This window comes from Prunus mume, linkage group LG3, assembly GCF_029339155.1.
Source record: "Prunus mume cultivar Tortuosa linkage group LG3, ASM2933915v1, whole genome shotgun sequence".
NCBI lineage: Eukaryota > Viridiplantae > Streptophyta > Magnoliopsida > Rosales > Rosaceae > Prunus > Prunus mume.
This window is the reverse complement of record NC_142700.1, coordinates 27,846,530-27,865,304: the sequence shown is the minus strand read 5'-3', so window position 1 is coordinate 27,865,304 and position 18,775 is coordinate 27,846,530. Positions and strand designations below refer to the sequence as shown.

The 18,775-nt window shown below is 40.4% G+C and overlaps 1 pseudogene; it reads left to right on the top strand.

Annotated features, from left to right (window-relative positions):
- The first annotated feature begins 380 nt into the window (after positions 1–380).
- Positions 381–3,743, top strand: LOC148919292 (uncharacterized; annotated as a pseudogene).
- The last annotated feature ends 15,032 nt before the right edge of the window (positions 3,744–18,775 follow it).

Below are 18,775 nucleotides of genomic sequence, written 5' to 3'. Positions count from 1 at the left end.
TATGAGTAAGAAAACCTTCTATACTATTAATTGTGGAACCATGCACTTATACAATATTGTATTTTATTTCGTTAAGTTTTCGATCTTATTTGACATTATTCAACAGCCAAAATTCAAAGAATGAACATTGTCAAGCATCCAAGTTATTGCTAACTCTAAATTCAACCACAAAATTCAAACATTGCATTTATAAGACGATGACTAATTAACATACCACCTTACCTTTTAGAAAGAAAAGTGAAAGAGATGTCAACTCAAGCCATCTCAACCACAAAAAATTGTCGATCGCTGGATATATTGTGGAAAACGGAATCACTTGTAGAATAATAGCTATAAATAAAGCCATCAAATACATGATTGTATACAGAAACAAAAATACAATGACATATTTATTATGCTGTCTAGCTTGCCTTATCTCGTATGTCCAGCTGTTCTCATCACCAAACATTGCTTTTGCTTCTTCAGTTGAAGCAGAGGCTCTTCTCAAATGGAAAGCTAGCTTTCAAAATCAAACCAAGAATAATCTGACCTCATGGGCTTACTATCCAAAAGTAAATACAATCCCATGCAACGTTTGGACTGGTATTTCATGCAACAGTGCTGCAAGTGTCAACAGGATCAACCTCACCAATTCTGGGATACAAGGTACGCTATATGAATTTCCATTCCTGTCGCTCCCTAATCTCGAATACATTGACCTCAGCTTGAACCAACTCTTTGGTGCCATCCCATCTCAGATAAGTTCCCTCTCCAAACTCATCTATTTTGACCTTTCTTATAATCAGTTGTCTGGGAAAATCCCACCAGAAATTGGTCTTCTAAATAATCTTCAAGCCCTGCACCTAAATGAGAACCAATTAAATGGCTCAATTCCTCAAGAAATTGGCCAGCTTAAGTTTCTTAATGAGCTTGCTCTGCATACCAACAATCTACAAGGTCCAATTCCAGCTTCTTTTGGTAACCTTTCCAATTTAGAGGTGCTGTACATGCAGGAAAATTATTTAACAGGTGCCATTCCTCCAAGTTTTGGAAATTTAAAACAGCTGATCATGATATACTTGTACAACAATCAACTTTCTGATTCTCTCCCTTCAGAAATAGGAAATTTGAAGTCTCTAGTGGAACTATGCATTGATGATAACAATCTATCTGGTCCAATCCCGTCATCATTAGGTGATCTAACAAACCTTACCCGTCTCTATCTCTTTGAAAATAATCTTTCTGGAACAATTCCAAAAGAGATAGGGAACTTGGAATCCATTGTGGAGCTAGAGTTGAACCAGAACCAACTCAATGGTCCCATCCCCACTTCACTTGGTAACTTGAGCAACCTAGAAATCTTATTCCTAAACAATAACGAACTTTCTGGCTCCATCCCCCAAGAGATTGGGAATCTGATGAAGTTGACTGTGCTGAACTCGACACTAACAATTTTTCTGGTTATTTGCCACAAAATATTTGTCGAGGCGGATCACTACAAAACTTTACAGTAAGCTCCAACCATGTCATAGGTACAATCCCCAAAGGTTTGCAAAATTGCAAGAGCTTAGTGAGAGTTCATCTTGAAGGTAACCAACTAACGGGCAATATATCCGAAGACTTTGGTGCCTATCCAAATCTTAATTTTATTGACCTGAGCCACAATAACTTGCACGGTGAAATATCACAGCTCTGGGGACAGTGTCCGCAATTAGCAACACTACGAATTGCTGGGAACAAGCTTACAGGTAGTATACCACCTGAGATTAGCCATGCAACCCAAATTCATGAACTTGATCTTTCTTCCAACAGTTTAGTCGGGGTGATCCCAAAGAAATTTGGGAGATTGACTTCTTTGGTGAAATTGATGTTGAATGGCAATCAACTTTGGGGTCCTATACCCTCAGAATTTGGATCGTTGACTTATATTGAATATCTTGACTTGTCCACGAACAAATTCAATGAGTCAATTCCAGGCATTTTTAGTGACTTGCTCAAATTACACTATTTGAATTTGAGCAATAACAAGTTCAGTCAAGAAATTCCGTTTCAGTTGGGGAAGTTGTTTCATATGTCCCAACTTGATCTAAGTCACAACTCACTTGAGGGTAAGATACCATCAGAAATGAGCAGTATGCAAAGCTTGGAGACGTTGAATCTTTCCCACAATAATCTTACCGGTCTCATTCCAACAAGTTTTGATGAAATGCATGGTCTGAATGACATCGACATATCCTACAATCAACTGCAGGGTCCAATCCCCAACAACAAAGCATTTCAAAATGCTCGAATGGAAGGGAATAACGGATTGTGTGGCAGTGTTGGAGGACTAAAGCCCTGCAATCATTCTGTGGAACATAAGCATACCTCAAAGAAGGCGTTCTTAATCATTTTCCCTATCTTGGGAGTACTTTTACTAGCTTTCCTGACATTTGCTTTGATTGAAAGAAGAAGAAGAAAAAGAAGAAAGAAAGACCCAGAAATAGAAAGGAGCGATATGCATGAAAACTTTTTTTCAATCTCTAGTTTTGATGGAAGAAAAATGTATGAAGAAATAATGAAAGCAACCAATGCTTTTGATGTCGTCTATTGCATCGGGATGGGAGGACAGGGAAGTGTGTACAAGGCAAAGCTGCCATCAGCAGATTGTTGCAGTGAAGAAATTCCATCAAACACTTGATGGTGAGGAGGCATCTCGGAAGGAGTTCTTTAATGAAATAAGGGCCTTAACTCAGATACGACACCGAAACATTGTAAAGTTTCTTGGCTTTTGTTCAAGTTCCCATCACTGCGTTTTTGGTCTATGAGTATCTGGAAAAAGGTAACTTGGCTGCAATCTTGAGCAACGAGCATGAAGCTAAAAAGTTGGACTGGAGCACAAGGGTGAGAATAGTAAAGGGTGTAGCTCATGCTTTGTGTTATATGCATCATGATTGCGCACCACCTATCGTGCATCGAGACATAAAAAGCAGCAACATTTTGCTGCATTGTGACTATGAGCCTTATGCGTTTCGGACTTTGGCACTGCTAAGCTTTTGAATCCGACTCGTTAATTGGACTCGCTCTTGCAGCACATATGGATATGTCGCACTAGTAAAATACTAAAATATAGAAGTTTTTTTCTAGAAAAATTAATTCTGGATATATCTATATTAATGGTTTGTTCTTCCTTAATTTACACGCAGAGCTGGCTTATACAATGAAGGTAACAGAAAAATGTGATGTTTATAGCTTTGGAGGCCGCAATCGGAAGTGATTATGGGAAAGCAGCTAGGTGATTTCGCTCCTCCTTTCGCTTCCATCCACCACCTATGCAAACATATTTCTCAAGGATGTGTTGGACCAAAGCCTTTCCCCTCCTACACCTCAACTTCAAGATGAACTCATAACCATTGCAAGTCTATCAATTGCATGCAGACATTCCCATCCACAATCGAGGCCAACAATGCACATGGTTTCTCAAGCGCTATCGTTCCCAACTCGCTTCTTCCAATAGAAGATCAAATGATATTACCCTTGAACAACTCATTACGATCTGATTTGCGTGTGCCATATGCATATTGTAGTCATTTGAGTACTTCTTTTCATATCAACTTTAGCATGTGTATTGTTCTGTTTTGTATCAGAGTAACTGGTTTAACCAGATTATCCTATTATTACCACCTGTTGTAGAAAATTCACATCACATTTTAATTTCTAGAACTAAACCTTGTGCTGAATTTAACTACTATAAAATTGGAAAACCATGATGAGTCGATTTTATATTGTATATTTAACCCTATTCTTAGTATATTTTGGTTAACATTTTGGAAGAATTTTGATACTTTAAATTGTATTTTCAATATGGGACTTTCTACTTCTTCTGAAGCAAAACGTGGTCAAATGGATGAATTTTGGAGTAATTTTAGTTGGAGGACGTTCGTGAGTCGGTTAGCTTGATAGTATCAAAATATCAGACTTTTCCACCAAGCGATGATTTCCTGGCGAATAAATAAAGGAGCGATGTGCAGTGCTGGAATAGTTACGTTTTGGGCTTTTATGGTGTTTTTGGAGCCCAAGATGACCTTGGATGGGTTCATGGCCTTCTGAGAAGTGTTCATAATGTTTTTTTTCTTTGAAACAAGCTATCTTAAATAGTTTCAAATGTTAAAGAAAAAATAAACAATTAATATTTAACTATATATTTCTTTATTGTCTTATCCCTGTATCTACTAATCTTTTATACTTGTCATATCGTCGTATTGTTTTGCATATCTTGTAACATATCTGTGCATATTAAGTATGAATTTTGCTGTTTTGATCCTTCTCCCCATAGACTCTTAGGTAACTCAGTTTTGGAAGTCAAGCTACGAACCATGTCCTTCAAAGTTCGATTTTTTCTCTCAAGCACACCATTCTGTTGTGAAGTTCCTGGCATTGTGTATTGAACAACTATTCCATTATCTTGTAGATACCTAGCAAAAGGTCCAGCTCGTTGTCGTCCTTCATCAAAACATCCATAATATTCACCCCTTCTGTTTGTCCTCACAATTTTGATCTTCTTCTCAAGTTGCCTTTCTACTTTAATTTAAAAAATCTTGAACATTTCAAAAGCTTAAGATTTTTCTGCTATGAGATACAGATAATCAAAATGAGAGTGATCATCAATTGTTTGATGAGGGAATGGTCCACAAATATCTGTGTGGATGATCTGTAAAAGATCACTATTGTGAGTTGCACATTTCTTCTTAGTCTTAGTGAGTTTTCCTTTGTCACATTCAATACAAATTCCGTCATCACCGAAGGTCAGTGATGGCATAATTTGTTCCTTAACAAGAATTTTCATTCTTTCTTTTGAAATGTGTCCTAAACGTCTATGCCATAACCTAGTGGATGTTCCTCCACCTCTAATCCTTTCCTCACTCGATTCAGCCATTACAACTTCACCCTCTTTATTGTAATTGAGACAGTATAATCCATTTGAGAGAAAACCACTAGCAAGAACATTTGAATTCTAAGATAATGCAAAGCAATCTTTATTGAATTGAAAAACAAAACCAAGTCTTGATAATCTTGAAACATAAATCAAATTCCTCTTCATTGAGGGAACTAAAACTACATCATCCAACTCTAAAATAAATCTTGAATCCAATATCAGGTGCACTACTCCAATGGCTTCCACATTTACTTGCTCTCCATTCCCCACAAACACTTTAATTTCATGCTTTCTTGGTTCCCTCCTTGTGAATTCCTGCACATTATGAGCTATATGAATCAAGGCACCCGTATCTAACCACCAAGAATAAGAAGGAATATCCACTAAATTAAACTCAAAACTTACTAGGGCTAATTCTTTATTACCTTTGTTCTTGTTCTTCTCGAACCACTTCTTGTAATTTTTGCAGTTCTTCTTAATGTGACCTTCCTTTTGGCAAAAATAGCACTTGAATTCAGTGGTAGGGATCACATCAAGAGGGTTATTCTTTTGAGACTGACTCTGCTACTTTATTCCCGATTTTGTAGCACCCTTTTTCTCATACTTCCTAGCAATGACCACGTTAACCACACCACCATAAGCATTTGTCCTATTCTCCTCAAGAACAACAATTGTAATCAAGTCATCCATTGTCCAATCCTTCTTCAGGGTGTTATAGGTCGATTTCATATGCTCATAAGGTACGAAATCTAGTGTAATATGCACTAGATAAGTTGGAGCAATATGTTACTTTCAACCTGTTCAATTTGGCAGCAATATCCACTAGTCCCATGAGATGTTCTCTTACGCTGCCTCCTTTATACTTCGTATTAGCTAGCCTAGACATGACGTTCTTCGTTTCAGCCTTTCCAAATTCCTTGAATTTCCTTTCCACGGATTCCATAAACTACTTCGCACTTTCTGTTTCTGGAACTCCACCAAAAATAGCTTCCACAATAGTCTTCTTCATAACCAACAGAAAAACCTTATTCGCCATCTTCCAAGCTTCATGCACCCTTTTAACTTCAACAGGGGAATTAGCAACGGGTCTGGTCAGCTCATCTTGGGTGATAGCATAATCGTTATCACTGATGCCTGGGGAAACTTCAAGATCGAACTTCCATCGTTTGAAATTCGATCCAGTGAGAGTTTCAATTTGTGAGAAATTGATTAAGGGAGTGTCCAAAGCTGTAAGGATTTGCAAAAAGAAAGCATATTACTTTCCAAGAAACCAATCCTCAATTTGTAAAGAGAAAACAGTTTTCTGTTTTAACTTTATTCACAAAACTAACAAATAACACATGCAAGCTTCCTTAATTAAGTATCACACCTTTGTGGCAAGAGATTACTTATAGCTTACACAAATTACATGTTATCTTGTGTCATCATAAATAAATTACATGATAGATTTTATTTGTTGAAGAAACTTATCTAGCAATTTAAGTATGATGCAATTTTTGGTTATTTCTTTAGGGTTTGAGCATTTAGGTTTAGCTGAGTTGACCACTCTAATTATTCATTGATTCAGCCGCTAGGGTTTAGTATCATAGCCCCCCAGCCTGGGTTGCAAATGTCTCCAATTTTGAGAAAGACTGGCCTATCATGAAATTTACACGTCAATGCCCAAGTTTCTGTTGTGGGACTCATATTCTTCAACACGCCTCACGTGGGACCATCACATAGTGGGCCACACATGGAGCCCAGGCCACATTGAAGTTTGGAGTAAGAGGTAGGGGTAAACATTTAAGCCCAACATGTGAATAGTGAACGGTACAAGTAGAGGCCTAATTCAAGCGCAGTCAATCAACCCCTCTAGGATGCCATGTTAAATTTTAAAGAGACATGTGAACGGTGTACTACTAGCGACACCGATATTATCCCCAACTTAACCACCTACAAAGCCTAGTAGGTGTGTGGTTTTATCACAAAAGGCCTCAGTGTTATTATGAGTGGAACCACATATTATAAGTTGTAATTTATTTAGTCAATTTTTTGACGTGAGACTCATATTCTTTAACATAATCTAAATCCTAAGGTTTGTAAAATAACACCATCAGACACTAACGTATATATTTGGGAAAGAGACTAACTGATTTATGAAGAATGGGAAGCTCTGGCAAACGCGACTTTGGATGAGAACAACAACAATATGATGAAGACACTCATGTAAACAGAATTGGCCTTGGGAACCATTTTAATGAGAGCCAACCAGGTCCCAGGTCTTAGTTTCGCTCCTCCTTTCCCAACATAACCTTCCTTGTATTATATATATAATGCCAGTAAACACCTTTCCCATTCTGACACCCAGTGACCCAACTTCCTTATACACAATGGGAGAACATCACAATAGTTGTAGTTTTCATTGATTAGTTATGTTGACACCAAAAATGGGTATCAACTTAGATAGATGTGAAGTGGTAGATGATGTGTGAAGATGTGGGCCTTTTCCTTCGGCAATCACTAAAGTTCAGCAGAAGTAAAGTAAATAAGCATGCAGAAGACAAGGTATACTTCATTCACCCGAATGATAGGCTGCGTCCACGGAGAAGGATGTTCTCATTATGATAATATTTGTTTACATTTGTACAACGGGGTTAGACCCAAAATAAAGGGAAGAAGGCCCAAGGCCTAAGGTACAAGCCCAAGAATCCAAGACCCAAGACCCTTTTCTAAGTGGAGAGTAGTCTTCTTTTATAGGTGAGGGGGAGTCTCCACCTCTTGTAACCTTCCAATGTGGGATTCTTGACATTGCCCCTAGTTGTGACTTGCGGTAAGGCTTCTTTGGCTAAGGTGATGACCTCTCAGAGCATGGCACATGGCTGATCTAGCCTAGCTAGTTGATTGGTTAGTCATGGTACCAACAAGTTATATCTAAAGTCAGGCTATTTGCGCGATTCACAAGTCAAAGTCGAGATGCTTGAGCGTTTCACATACAAATTCTACATCCTACAATGTTAAATTATTTCATTAGGAAAGATATCGATGCTACCAGATGTGGAACCTTCCTTATATTACTATATTTTGTGAAGTTTCTGACGTGGTATTTTGCATTATGTAACAACAGAAACCAAGAGTGGATACTGCCAACTCTATCAATTTCAACAACAAAATTCAATTCAAACTTTCGAACATAGAAAATTGAAGAGAGTTCTCAAGTCTCAACCACAAAAACTTGTGGATCATTGCAAAGAGAAATAGGGTATGTAGAATAATAGCAATAAATAAAGTCATCAACTATATATAAGATTGTACACAGAAACAAAAACCATGGCATATTTTAGCTCTCTAGCTTGCCTTATCTTGTATGTAGTCAGCTGTTTTATTTCCAAACATTGCTTTTGCTTTTGCAATTCTTCTCTTGAAGCAGAGCCTCTTCTCAAATGGAAAGCTATCTTCCAAAATCAAACAAGAATAATCTGACCTCATGGAGTTACAATCCAAATGCAAAATGAAACCCCATGAAATATTTGGACTGGTATTTCATGCAACACTGCTGGAAGTGTCAACAGGATCAACCTCACCAATTATGGGATACAAGGTACACTATGAATTTACATTCTTGTCCTTGTCCTAATCTTGAATATGTTGACCTTAGCTTGAATGAACTCTTTGGTGCAATCCCACCTTAGATCAGTTCCCTCTCCAAACTCATCTATCTTGACCTTTCTTATAATTAGTTTTATGGGAAAATCCCACCCGAAATTGGTCTTCTAAATAATCTTCAACTCCTACACCTAAATGAGAACCGATTAAATAGCTCAATCCCTCAAGAAATCAGTCAGGTAATGATGCAGTGTGATAACCGACACAAATCTTAGCCTAAAACATTTAATTCGGAATCACTAGGAAGATATGAGGAAACCTCAAGGTTTATTTGATAAACTGGAATAACAAAACATAACCCTAACTATGGGTAAAGTATGCTTAAATACTCATAGAAATCCCAAGAATAACAAAGGAATTAAAAAAGGAAAATAACAAAGGAAAATAATAAAGGAAAATAACAAAGTTTCCAAAAATTGTAAAAACTTTAAAACTGAATTTTGGGCTACTAAACGATCTCAAATGCTCGAAAAAGCCCATATGTCATAGCAGAGCAATGTGTTTTACTCGTGACGCCGTTCCTCCGAAATTAATGGGTCATGGGTCATGGACCTGATTTTAAGCTTGGAGCCCAAATCTGTAGCTTACCCTATTTCCTCTTGCACGCGCGTCACTCCAGCTCCTCTTCGATTGCTTCCACCATCTGTTCTAGATCACCTAAATTTTCTTAATGAGCTTGCTCTGCAAACCAGCAATCTACAAGGTCCAATTCCAGCTTCTCTTGGTAACATTTCCAATTTAGAGGTGTTGTACATGCAGGAAAACTATTTAACAGGTGCCATTCCTCCAAGTTTTGGAAATTTAAAATAGTTGATCATGATATACTTGTACATCAATCAACTTTTTGGTTTTCATCCTTCAGAATTAGGAAATTTGTCTAATGGAAGTATGCATTGATAATAACAATCTATCTGGTCCAATCCCGTCATCATTAGGTGATCTAACAAACCTTACCCTTCTCTATCTCTCTAAAAATAATCTTTCCGGAACAATTCCAAAAGAGATAGGGAACTGGAAATCTATTATGGATCTAGAGTTGAGCCAGAATTAACTTAACGGTTCCATCACCACTTCACAACAGCCTAGAAATCTTATTCCTACGCGCTAACAAACTTTCTGGCTCCATCCCCCTAGAGATGGAAAATCTCATGAAGTTGAATGTGCTACAATTGGACACTAACAACTTTTCCGGTCGTTTGCCCCAAAATATTTGCCAAGGCAGATCACTACAAAACTTTACACCACAATTGGTTTGATGAGCACTTTTTTCCCTGCTGCATAGAGTAAGTTTGAATTCCAGCCCTGGAGATTTTTTCACAAATAGTCTCGCATGTTGACGCTCTTCTTAGGAGGTCAACTTAGAGAGAAGTGGATAGTCTTCAGCAGGGGAGAAGGTGAGGACCTTCGGCAAGGGAAGGGCCTGTGGAAGAAAAAGTAGGAGAAGCAATGTTGCTTCGCACAGTGTGTGGTGCCGCCAAAGGCTCTTCGATGCTTAAGTCACCGGGAGTGGTAAAATTGGCAGAGTAACAAAAAGTGAGAGAGGAGTTACCCTTTTGTTTGGGTACTGCTCCTATTTATAGGGAAGTAAAGTGTGTGGTTTGCACAAAGTTTCAATGTGGACTTTGTGCAAATCGTGTGGTGGTGACACGTGTCTTGGAGATTAGGTTTGGCAGCTTGAGTGCTTCGCAATGGAGCTTTGTAAGTGTCCGCACCCGAAAGAGTGTTTTCCTTTGGCAGGAGAGCATGCATGTCTACCTTGGTGCTAGTCGTTTTGAGGCTGGATATGCTCGGTTGATTATGGTTTAAACAGTAGTCTCCCAAGTTTGCAGTCAAGAAGTAACTTCGGGTTGGGAACTTGTGAGCTTTTGTGTATTCATGATTGATCATTCCGCACTTGGGAACCATGGGCATTCCTAGTCCCCTGCTGGCAAGCAAGGGAAGATGTGTGAGGGTATGATGAAAGCTGTGTGAGCCTCTAGAACTATTCGTAGTGGGTACCTTGTGGTCATTTGGGCTTTCGACAAGTCTTTGGAGCCGGGGCCCTTGGGTTTTGGGAGCTAGGCTTTGGCAAGGGAAGAATTGGGTGAGCCCTTTCTGTTTCAGAGAACTTGCTTTGGCAAAGCCCCCTCTTTCATTTTTTGGTACTACACTTGGGGGCCTTCTTATAGTGGGCCCTTGGTAGGTTGTTGGAGCGGGCCTCGGGAGCTTTGGCACGGAGGTCATAATCGGGCTGGGTATCAAAGCTTCTGAATAAGATGCTGAAATGAAAAAATGGCCCAAGTAGGTTCATGGGTTCTTGCCGCTCGCAAGGGTGAATTGGAGTGGGCTTTCAAAGATAAATAAAGGCTAGGGTTTGGAGGGTAAGTATAAAGACTCTTTGGGCCAGCAAGATCACATCAGCAAGACTCTTAAACCCTCTTTGGTGTTGGGTCCTAGCCATTTTTTAGCAAAGGTACCGATAGGTAAGAACTGGGTTTGAACAGCTTGGTGTCTATGATTTATATAGCCCGCCGCTTGGCAAGTCGGAATTCTTGGATTGACTTTGCTAGTGCTCTTTGTTCCTTTCTTCACGACCCTTTGTCGCTCGGGCAAGGGTGTTGGTAAAATCCTGGTCCTTCTTCCTATTCGTAAGAAATGTAAAGCTAGGGTCGGGCCTTTAGTAAGATCGTATTGAGGGCTTGAGCTAGGTCCGCACTGTGGCCCGCCAAGATTCTAAGGGAGGCGCTAGCGCCAGACGGACCTTGCCGCTCGCAAAGGAGTTGGGCCCGCCGCTTGGCTCGAGTTGGTGTGCCTCCGCCAGAAAGGTGAGTATGCCGTGATTGTTCCCATTTTTTTCATGGCCTTGCTGCTCGGCAAGGTATGTTTGCAGATACAAGATGATGCTAACTTTAGTTGTTTTGGCTTTTGGCGATCTTCGCAAGGTGATTTGTGGAGCGCTAGGGCTTTGGTAAGAGGGATTGGGCCTTTCTGAGGTAAGTATCTTGTGGATGCCTCTCTGTAAGTCTTTGTGGATGCGCTTAGGACGCTCGCTTGCCGTTCAGATAGGTGACTTGGAACCAGGACTTTGCAAGTCTTCCTTCAAGTTGTCCATGGACCTTGCCGTTCGGCAAGGGTGCCCGTCATTAGTTGGTGCCATGACTTTGGTAGGTGCTACTATTTGACAAGGAATTGTTCGACCATAAAAACTTTGGAGCCTATTTTGTCTTTTGGCAAGAGGGTCTTGGTGAGGTTGGGGAGTATCTTTGAGGCTGGGAATAATCCGGAACTGGGTCTCTTGCGGAGTTAAGTATTTTTTGAGAACGCCCCTTTCCTTTCACACGTTGCTCAACCCTTGCCGTTCGGCAGGTAGAAAGGTGTGTTGTTGAGCCTTTATTTTCGCAAGAGGGCACTTGGATTTGCTGCAGTCTTGGTGAAAATTGGGCTTGGCCTTTTCATTCGGCAGGTAGAATTTCGCAGGGGCATGTTCGGTAGGTGGGCCATGGTGGGCTCGTCTTCGTTGATGAAAATCTTGTGAGGTAACCCCCCAACCTAGCACCGGACATGTAGTTCAACGAAGGAAGAAAACTGGTTTCGTGGTTTAGAGTCGACCTTGATGTTTCAACTCGAGTGGGCCTTGAGTCGGGTTTGCACGAGGGTCTACTGTAAATTGGGAATTAGAGTCAAGGGTCGGGTTATACACTGTAAGGCTTTGTTGTGAGTCCCTTTTGCTTCTCCAAGGGTCCGCTGCTCGCAGGCCCTTTCAAAGATGGAATTGTCGAAAGGCTTTTGCTGTGAGTCCCCCTAGATGCTGTTCTAATCTTCTATAGGTCTTGGCATGATTTTGGCGCAATGGTCGGGTTCAGCTTTGTGCGCACGGGCTGGGCCTTTCTGTGTGGGAAGTGGAGCTAGGGTTTTGTTGAGGTAAAATTTTTCGAGGCCTCCGCTTCAGGTAATGTGCCTTGCTGCTCGACAAGGCCCTTCTCAATTCCTCGATCCGCTGTTGTTGTTTTTTTTTTTTTTTTTTGAATTTGAAATTTGAAATTGAAATTGTTGTGCAAGTACGCGAAATTTGGGAGGGAAGGTGGAAGGGTGCCTGGGGTTTTGTCGTGCACCGAGGCGTTGGTACCCTTGGAATTTGTTTGGGCCAAAAGAAATTTAAAAGCACCAGCCCATCTTCGCAAGGAAATAACAGAAAATAGAAAAATGGGCTTCAATTACCAGATCAAGAAAAGCCCAATCCATGTCAGAAACTCACGTATTTTTCAAAAAAGACAGAATTGTAAAGAAACGCCAAATTAAAATGGCGGTTACAAATTAAGCACATCAATAAAAGAAGAAAATTGAATTGGGCCCAGTCTTCAGAACCTACCATATCTCTCAAAAAGCCCAAGAACAATTTGGCAAACTTTTATGAGGAAATTGTTCTCGAGGAAGCCCACATGACTACATAAAGACTTTGAAAAAGTCAACAATTTCAACTAGTCACAAAGGAATTTGATAGGGGTTTAGTGTAGGCACTCTTACAGGAAGATTTCCCCAATCTGCCATAGACAGAGGAAAAAATCAAAATCCTTTTCTATATTTAGAAAATTCGACAGACATCATTTCCAAGGGATAAGCAGGCTATATTTTTTAGAAGGATAAGTAGAAGGTAGGGAGTTGCTCAAACAGAAAATCAAACTAACCATCATAGTTTGAGCTCTTAAAATTATAGAAGAAGGGTTGGGTTTTCTTTCAAAAAATACAGGGAAGTGACTGCCTTAGGAACTGACTATGGAAGGCTTATCTGCCAGAATTGATAGAAACCCTTTTTCTTTGCATTTTGAAAATAAAGATCTTTTTCAGAAAATCTGCCACCCATTTCTAGAAACCCTACTGCAGCATTTCAAATAAATATAAGAGAGGGTGTATAGAGCAAAGGACACTCGACAATCAAAAAATCAAATAACCAAAAAAATCAACCAAAGACAAAAACTCAAAATGATCACTTAATCTCTGAGAACCTTCAAACAAACTGAAGCAACCAAAAGCTCATTCGAGCCACAGAAAAAGCCAGCTATAAATCAGAACTTCCAATTCATACTAAGAGAAATAAGTCACTCAAACGAGATTTCTCTCATAAATTTGGTCTCAAGAAAACCAAAACAAGCAGAGTCTGGTTTTTACAAATTTGAAAGCCTCAACAAATTTATGGAGAGTCGAATTAGGCAAAACAGTACCACAAAGGTGGCCCACCAAGAATCCTCAAGTCCAGCCCCGCCTTTTGGGCTTGAAATAGATTAGAGCTTTCACAAACTCGAAAGTTGGTATCGATTTACACCAAAGCTTAGCAATTAAGTTATTAATAGCTCACCAAAGACATGCTTACTGAGTCCAAATTGGTCGAGTTTTCTACCCAAAGTAAATGGAAGTCCACCTTCTTTTCGCCTTTCTAGAGTTGATTTTTCCTTTTCAGTTTTGTAAAAGGCACTTATGCCTAAAAATAGTTTACTATCTTATCCTTTATTTTGGCCAGAACTACTGGGCCAGATCGTGAAAATTGTGAAGTCCTCACCAGTCTGAGGCAAGAAAAGAACTTACTTGGGAGTCACCCAAATTCACAATCGCTTGTTTAGAAATCAGATCTTGGGGCGCAAGTTATCTATTTTTAAGAAGTCTGCTAGAATTTTTATTACTGACAGTGGCACGCTCGCACACTAAAGAAAGTTGACCTCGTTGACCAATCAATGGTTTTCAAGGCAATGAGAAACTTACCCTTCCATCACGTATAAACACAAAACGGGTGAAAATTTGGCATGCTCAGTGGGACTTCTTAGTATTCATACTCCTAAAGAAATTTGCTAAAGTATATGAATATTGGAAGTTCTAGCTAGAACCCACGCAGCGTAATGGAAAGAGATCAAGCAGCCTCAAGGAAGGACTGAGTCGAAGAAAGTGATGCTAGGCAACACCCCATGGCCTTACCGGAGTAGCCGCTCCAAGACTAGCTCTAGGAGGTTGAATCCAAACAGAGGTCAGGTTCCACAGGAGTTTACAGGAGAAGCCAGGATACTCAAAACATGACAGCCATGATGCAATGACAAGTCAATAGGTAGTTCAAGAAGGACTGTGAGGTCATGGCGGCCAGGATTCCAAACCTGCATGTTGTAGTCCAAAGAATTAGACCTCCTTACGGTCCCTTCACTAGGATTGGCATGGCCATATCAAGAGAACCCTCTCATTGCATGATAGCTGGAATACTAGGCATGGAGAGACCTAAGCGGATAGAAGAGAGGAGCCCTCCCGCCTAGGAGCATGAGGTTCCAAATGTAAGGCCCTGTACTCACCAGTTCCCATAATTAGCCGTAACCTCCACCTATTCCAACCAATGGCCCTCATGATCAACCCTTGGCACTTCGCTGAAGCACTAGCCGTGTTGCCCTCTGCACTGTAAGGATGGATCCCAATCCATTTCTCCACCACCAAGAGGCGTAAGAGGCAGAGGGGGAATCAACCCTTTGCCAACAATGATAGGAATAAACTGGGCAAATCAAGGAATCATCCAGATTTTGAAGTAGAAGAAGAATACAGGAGGAAGTTATGCCTGCACGATTCTGTAATGGGGCATAGAATTGACCACATCCAGCCGTAATAAGGCGAAACCGCACCCAAAGGAATGCCTTGAATGACATGGGGCACTATAGAGAATGATCAGAAGATGATGGAGCCTGGCCTAAAAGGGAAAGGCCGACCTACGAAAGCCATACCTCTATCCCCTGGGTTTCAAGGTGCCAACTTCACCTTGTTCAATGAAGAAGATCCCCATGCTTCATTAGTTGAGCATATAGGCAGGTTCACATCGTATTCTTCAATAGAGCGCTTAGGCACCTTTGCCGACATTAAGGGGACCGCCATGACTGATCTTCAGTAATGTCCGAACCCTGCCTGGGAAATAAACTCGCAATTAGATTTGATAATCTAGAATGTGCCAGTGCAAAGATATTCAGTGGATTCTCCAGAGTGGCGCTGTGAAGGTTCTTATACAGGTGAGCCAGAATGTGGGGCCAAGTCCCACATCTGCATGATTGTGCAAGGCTTCTGCCAAGTACTTGCATTCCAGCAATAGAATCGCTGAGGAGTGGTTGTGGGAAACGAACATGTTCAACTAGTATAAGAGAAACAACATGTGTTGCTGATCCTTATCCTTTTTAGTACTAAACTTCTTTAAAAATTGGAGAAGGAACAATTTGATTAATCGTGGCAGCAGGAATGGTGAAGGCTTGGACAATCTCTCTCGATTCTTTCGTCTATGGTAGTCACCAACAGCATCAACAGGCCTCCCATGGGTCCTAAACCCAAATATTTGAGCCAGATCCAAAGCAAAGTCTGAGTCATGGGACCCAGACGAAAATCGAAGGTGTTGCTAGCGGAATCTGTATACAAAGCAAAGAGCCAGGTTCACATCTCTTTGACAAAATTTTAGATAGAAGGATTGCGCCATGAATTCCAGCCTTCTTCCAATAAGGTCCATGCCTTGGGAGAAGTCTCACGACCTAACTGCATCCACCTCACTGCACTGCTCTCACTTCACTCAAGGATAGGAATGACTCAAGTTCTTATGACCTGTATGAGAAGATAGAGTCGTAGAAATTTGAAGCACAGAGGAGCCTCAGCATCTTCCTTGAACAAATTGGCTATTTCTTCCGGCATCGAGCCAAACCGGTGAGGAACCAGAACAAGGGTGTTTTCATATGGGTGAAGTTTACTACGAACCTCGATTGCATGATGATCGACCCCATCTCCAGTAAGATAAGCAGGAGATCGAGAAGAAGAGGAGCCCTTGGGACAAGTGTTTGGAGAAGACATTTTCTTTCCCTCTCTCAGAATTGGACGAAAAAAAGGGGCTTGAAAGGAACATAACGAAAAGAACATAAGGTTTTGAAAGAAATAGAAGATGGGACAAAGCTGGGTTTTGATGAAACAGTAAGCTAAACAGGAAGATCATGGGAGAGAAGGAAGGAAGAGGTTTTGATCAAATTGAATTAGCCGTTAGAACCCATTTCCCCACGAAGCCAAATTGAATAGGCAGAACATGCGCTAGTGCAACGACAGGAAATGGCGCGCATCATTGATTAACCAATCATTAAGTCTAAAACTGTTTTAAATTGATTCAGACTTAATGGGGCATTGTTTGGGCCAAAAGAAATTTAAAAGCACCAGCCCATCTTTGCAAGGAAAGTCCATAAAACAGAAATATGGGCTTCAATTACCAGATCAAGAAAAAGCCCAATCCACATCAGAAACCCACGTCTTTTTCAAAAAAGACAAAATTGTAAAGAAACGCCAAATTAAAATGGTAGTTACAAATTAAGCATATCAATAAAAGAAGACAAGTGAATTTCGAGGGCATGTTCGGTAGGTAGGGCATGGTGGGCCTGCTTCGTGATTTAAAATCTTGTGAGGTCACCCCAACCTTGCACCAGACTTGCTGGCAAAAGGAAGAAAAGTGGTTTCGTGGTTTAAAGTCGGGCCTTGGTGTTTCAACTCGAGTGGGCTCTGAGCTGGGTTTGCAATGAGGGTCCGCCTGTAAATTGTGAGTCCCCTTTATTTCTTCCTGTGGCTCTGCTCGGCAGGCCCTTGCCCTTTCAAAGCAGGAATTTTCTGAAGGATTTTGTTGAGCATCCCCTTGATGCTCTTCTAATCTTCTACAGTGTCTTATGTGATTTTGGTGCACGGTCAGTTCAACTTTGTGTGTACGGGCTGGGCCTTTTCTGTGGGAAGTGGAGCTGGGGTTTTGTTGAGGTAAAATTTTTCAAGGCCTCCATTTCCTTGTCCACAGGCCATCTTTGTTTGGTTTTTTCGTTTTTTTTTTAAATTTGAAATTTGAAATTCAAATTGTTGTGCAGATACACGAATTTTGGGTGGGAAGGTGGAAGGGTGCCTAGGGTTTTCTCATGCACCATGGCGTTGGTACTCTTAGAACTTGTTTGGGCCAAAAGAAATTTAAAAGCACCAGCCCATCTGCGCAAGGAAAGGCCATAAAACAGAAAAATGGGCTTCAATTACGAGATCAAGAAAAGCCCAATCCACGCTAAAAACCAACGTCTTTTTCAAAAAACACAGAATTGTAAAGAAACGCCAAATTAAAATGGCTGTTACAAATTAAGCAGATCAATAAAAGAATAAAAGTGAATTGGGCCCAGTCTACAAAACCGACCATTTCTCTCAAAAAGCCCAGAACAATTTGGCAGACTTTTCTGAGGAAACTGTTCTCAAGGAAGCCCACATGACTACATAAAGACTTTGAAAAAGTCAACAATTTCAACTAGTCACAAAGGAATTTGATAGGGGGGGTTAGTGTAGGCACTCTTACAGAAGATTTCCCACCGCATGCACAGAGGAGAAGATCAAAATCCTTTTCTCGATTCAGAAAATTCATGACATCATTTCCAATGGATAAGCAGGCTATATTTTCTAAAAGGATAACTAGAAGGCAGGGAGTTGCTCAGAAAGAAAATCAAACTAACCATCACAGTTTGAGCTCTTACAAAGGCAGCTAAAATTAAAGAAGAAGGGTTAGGTTTTCTTTCGAAAATACAGAAGTGAATGCCTTAGGAACTGGCTATGGAAGGCTTATCTGTCAAAATTGATAAAAACCCTTTCTTTGCATTTTAAAAATAAAAGATATTTTTCAGAAAATCTGCCGCCCATTTCTAGAAACCCTACTCCAGCATTTCCTATAAATATAAGAGAGGGTGAACAAAGCAAAGGACACTTGACAATTAAAAATTCAAACAACCGAAAAAATCAACCAAAGACAAAATCTCAAAATGATCACTTGATCTCTGAGAACCTTCAAACAAACTGAAGCAACCAAAAGGTCATTCGAGCCACGTAAGAAGCCACTATAAATCAGAATTTCACTTCAAACTTAAGAGAAATAAGTCACTCAAAATGAGATTTCTACAAATTTGGTTCAAGAAAAAGCCAAAATCAGCAGAGTCTGGTTTCTACAAATATGAAAACCTCAATAAATTTATGGAGAGTCCCGATCAGCATAACAGTACCATAGTGCGCTCCCGCCAAGAATCCTCAAGTCCAACTACTTCGCCCTTTCAGATCAAGAGGCTGCACTCAAGCGGTTCAAAAGCCTTCAAAGCTTGAAATAGATTAGAGCTCTACCAAACTCGAACGCTGGTATCGATTTACAAAGCTTAGCAATAAGTTATTAATAGCTCACCAAAGACATGCTTACCCAAATCCAACCCGAATTAGGAGTTT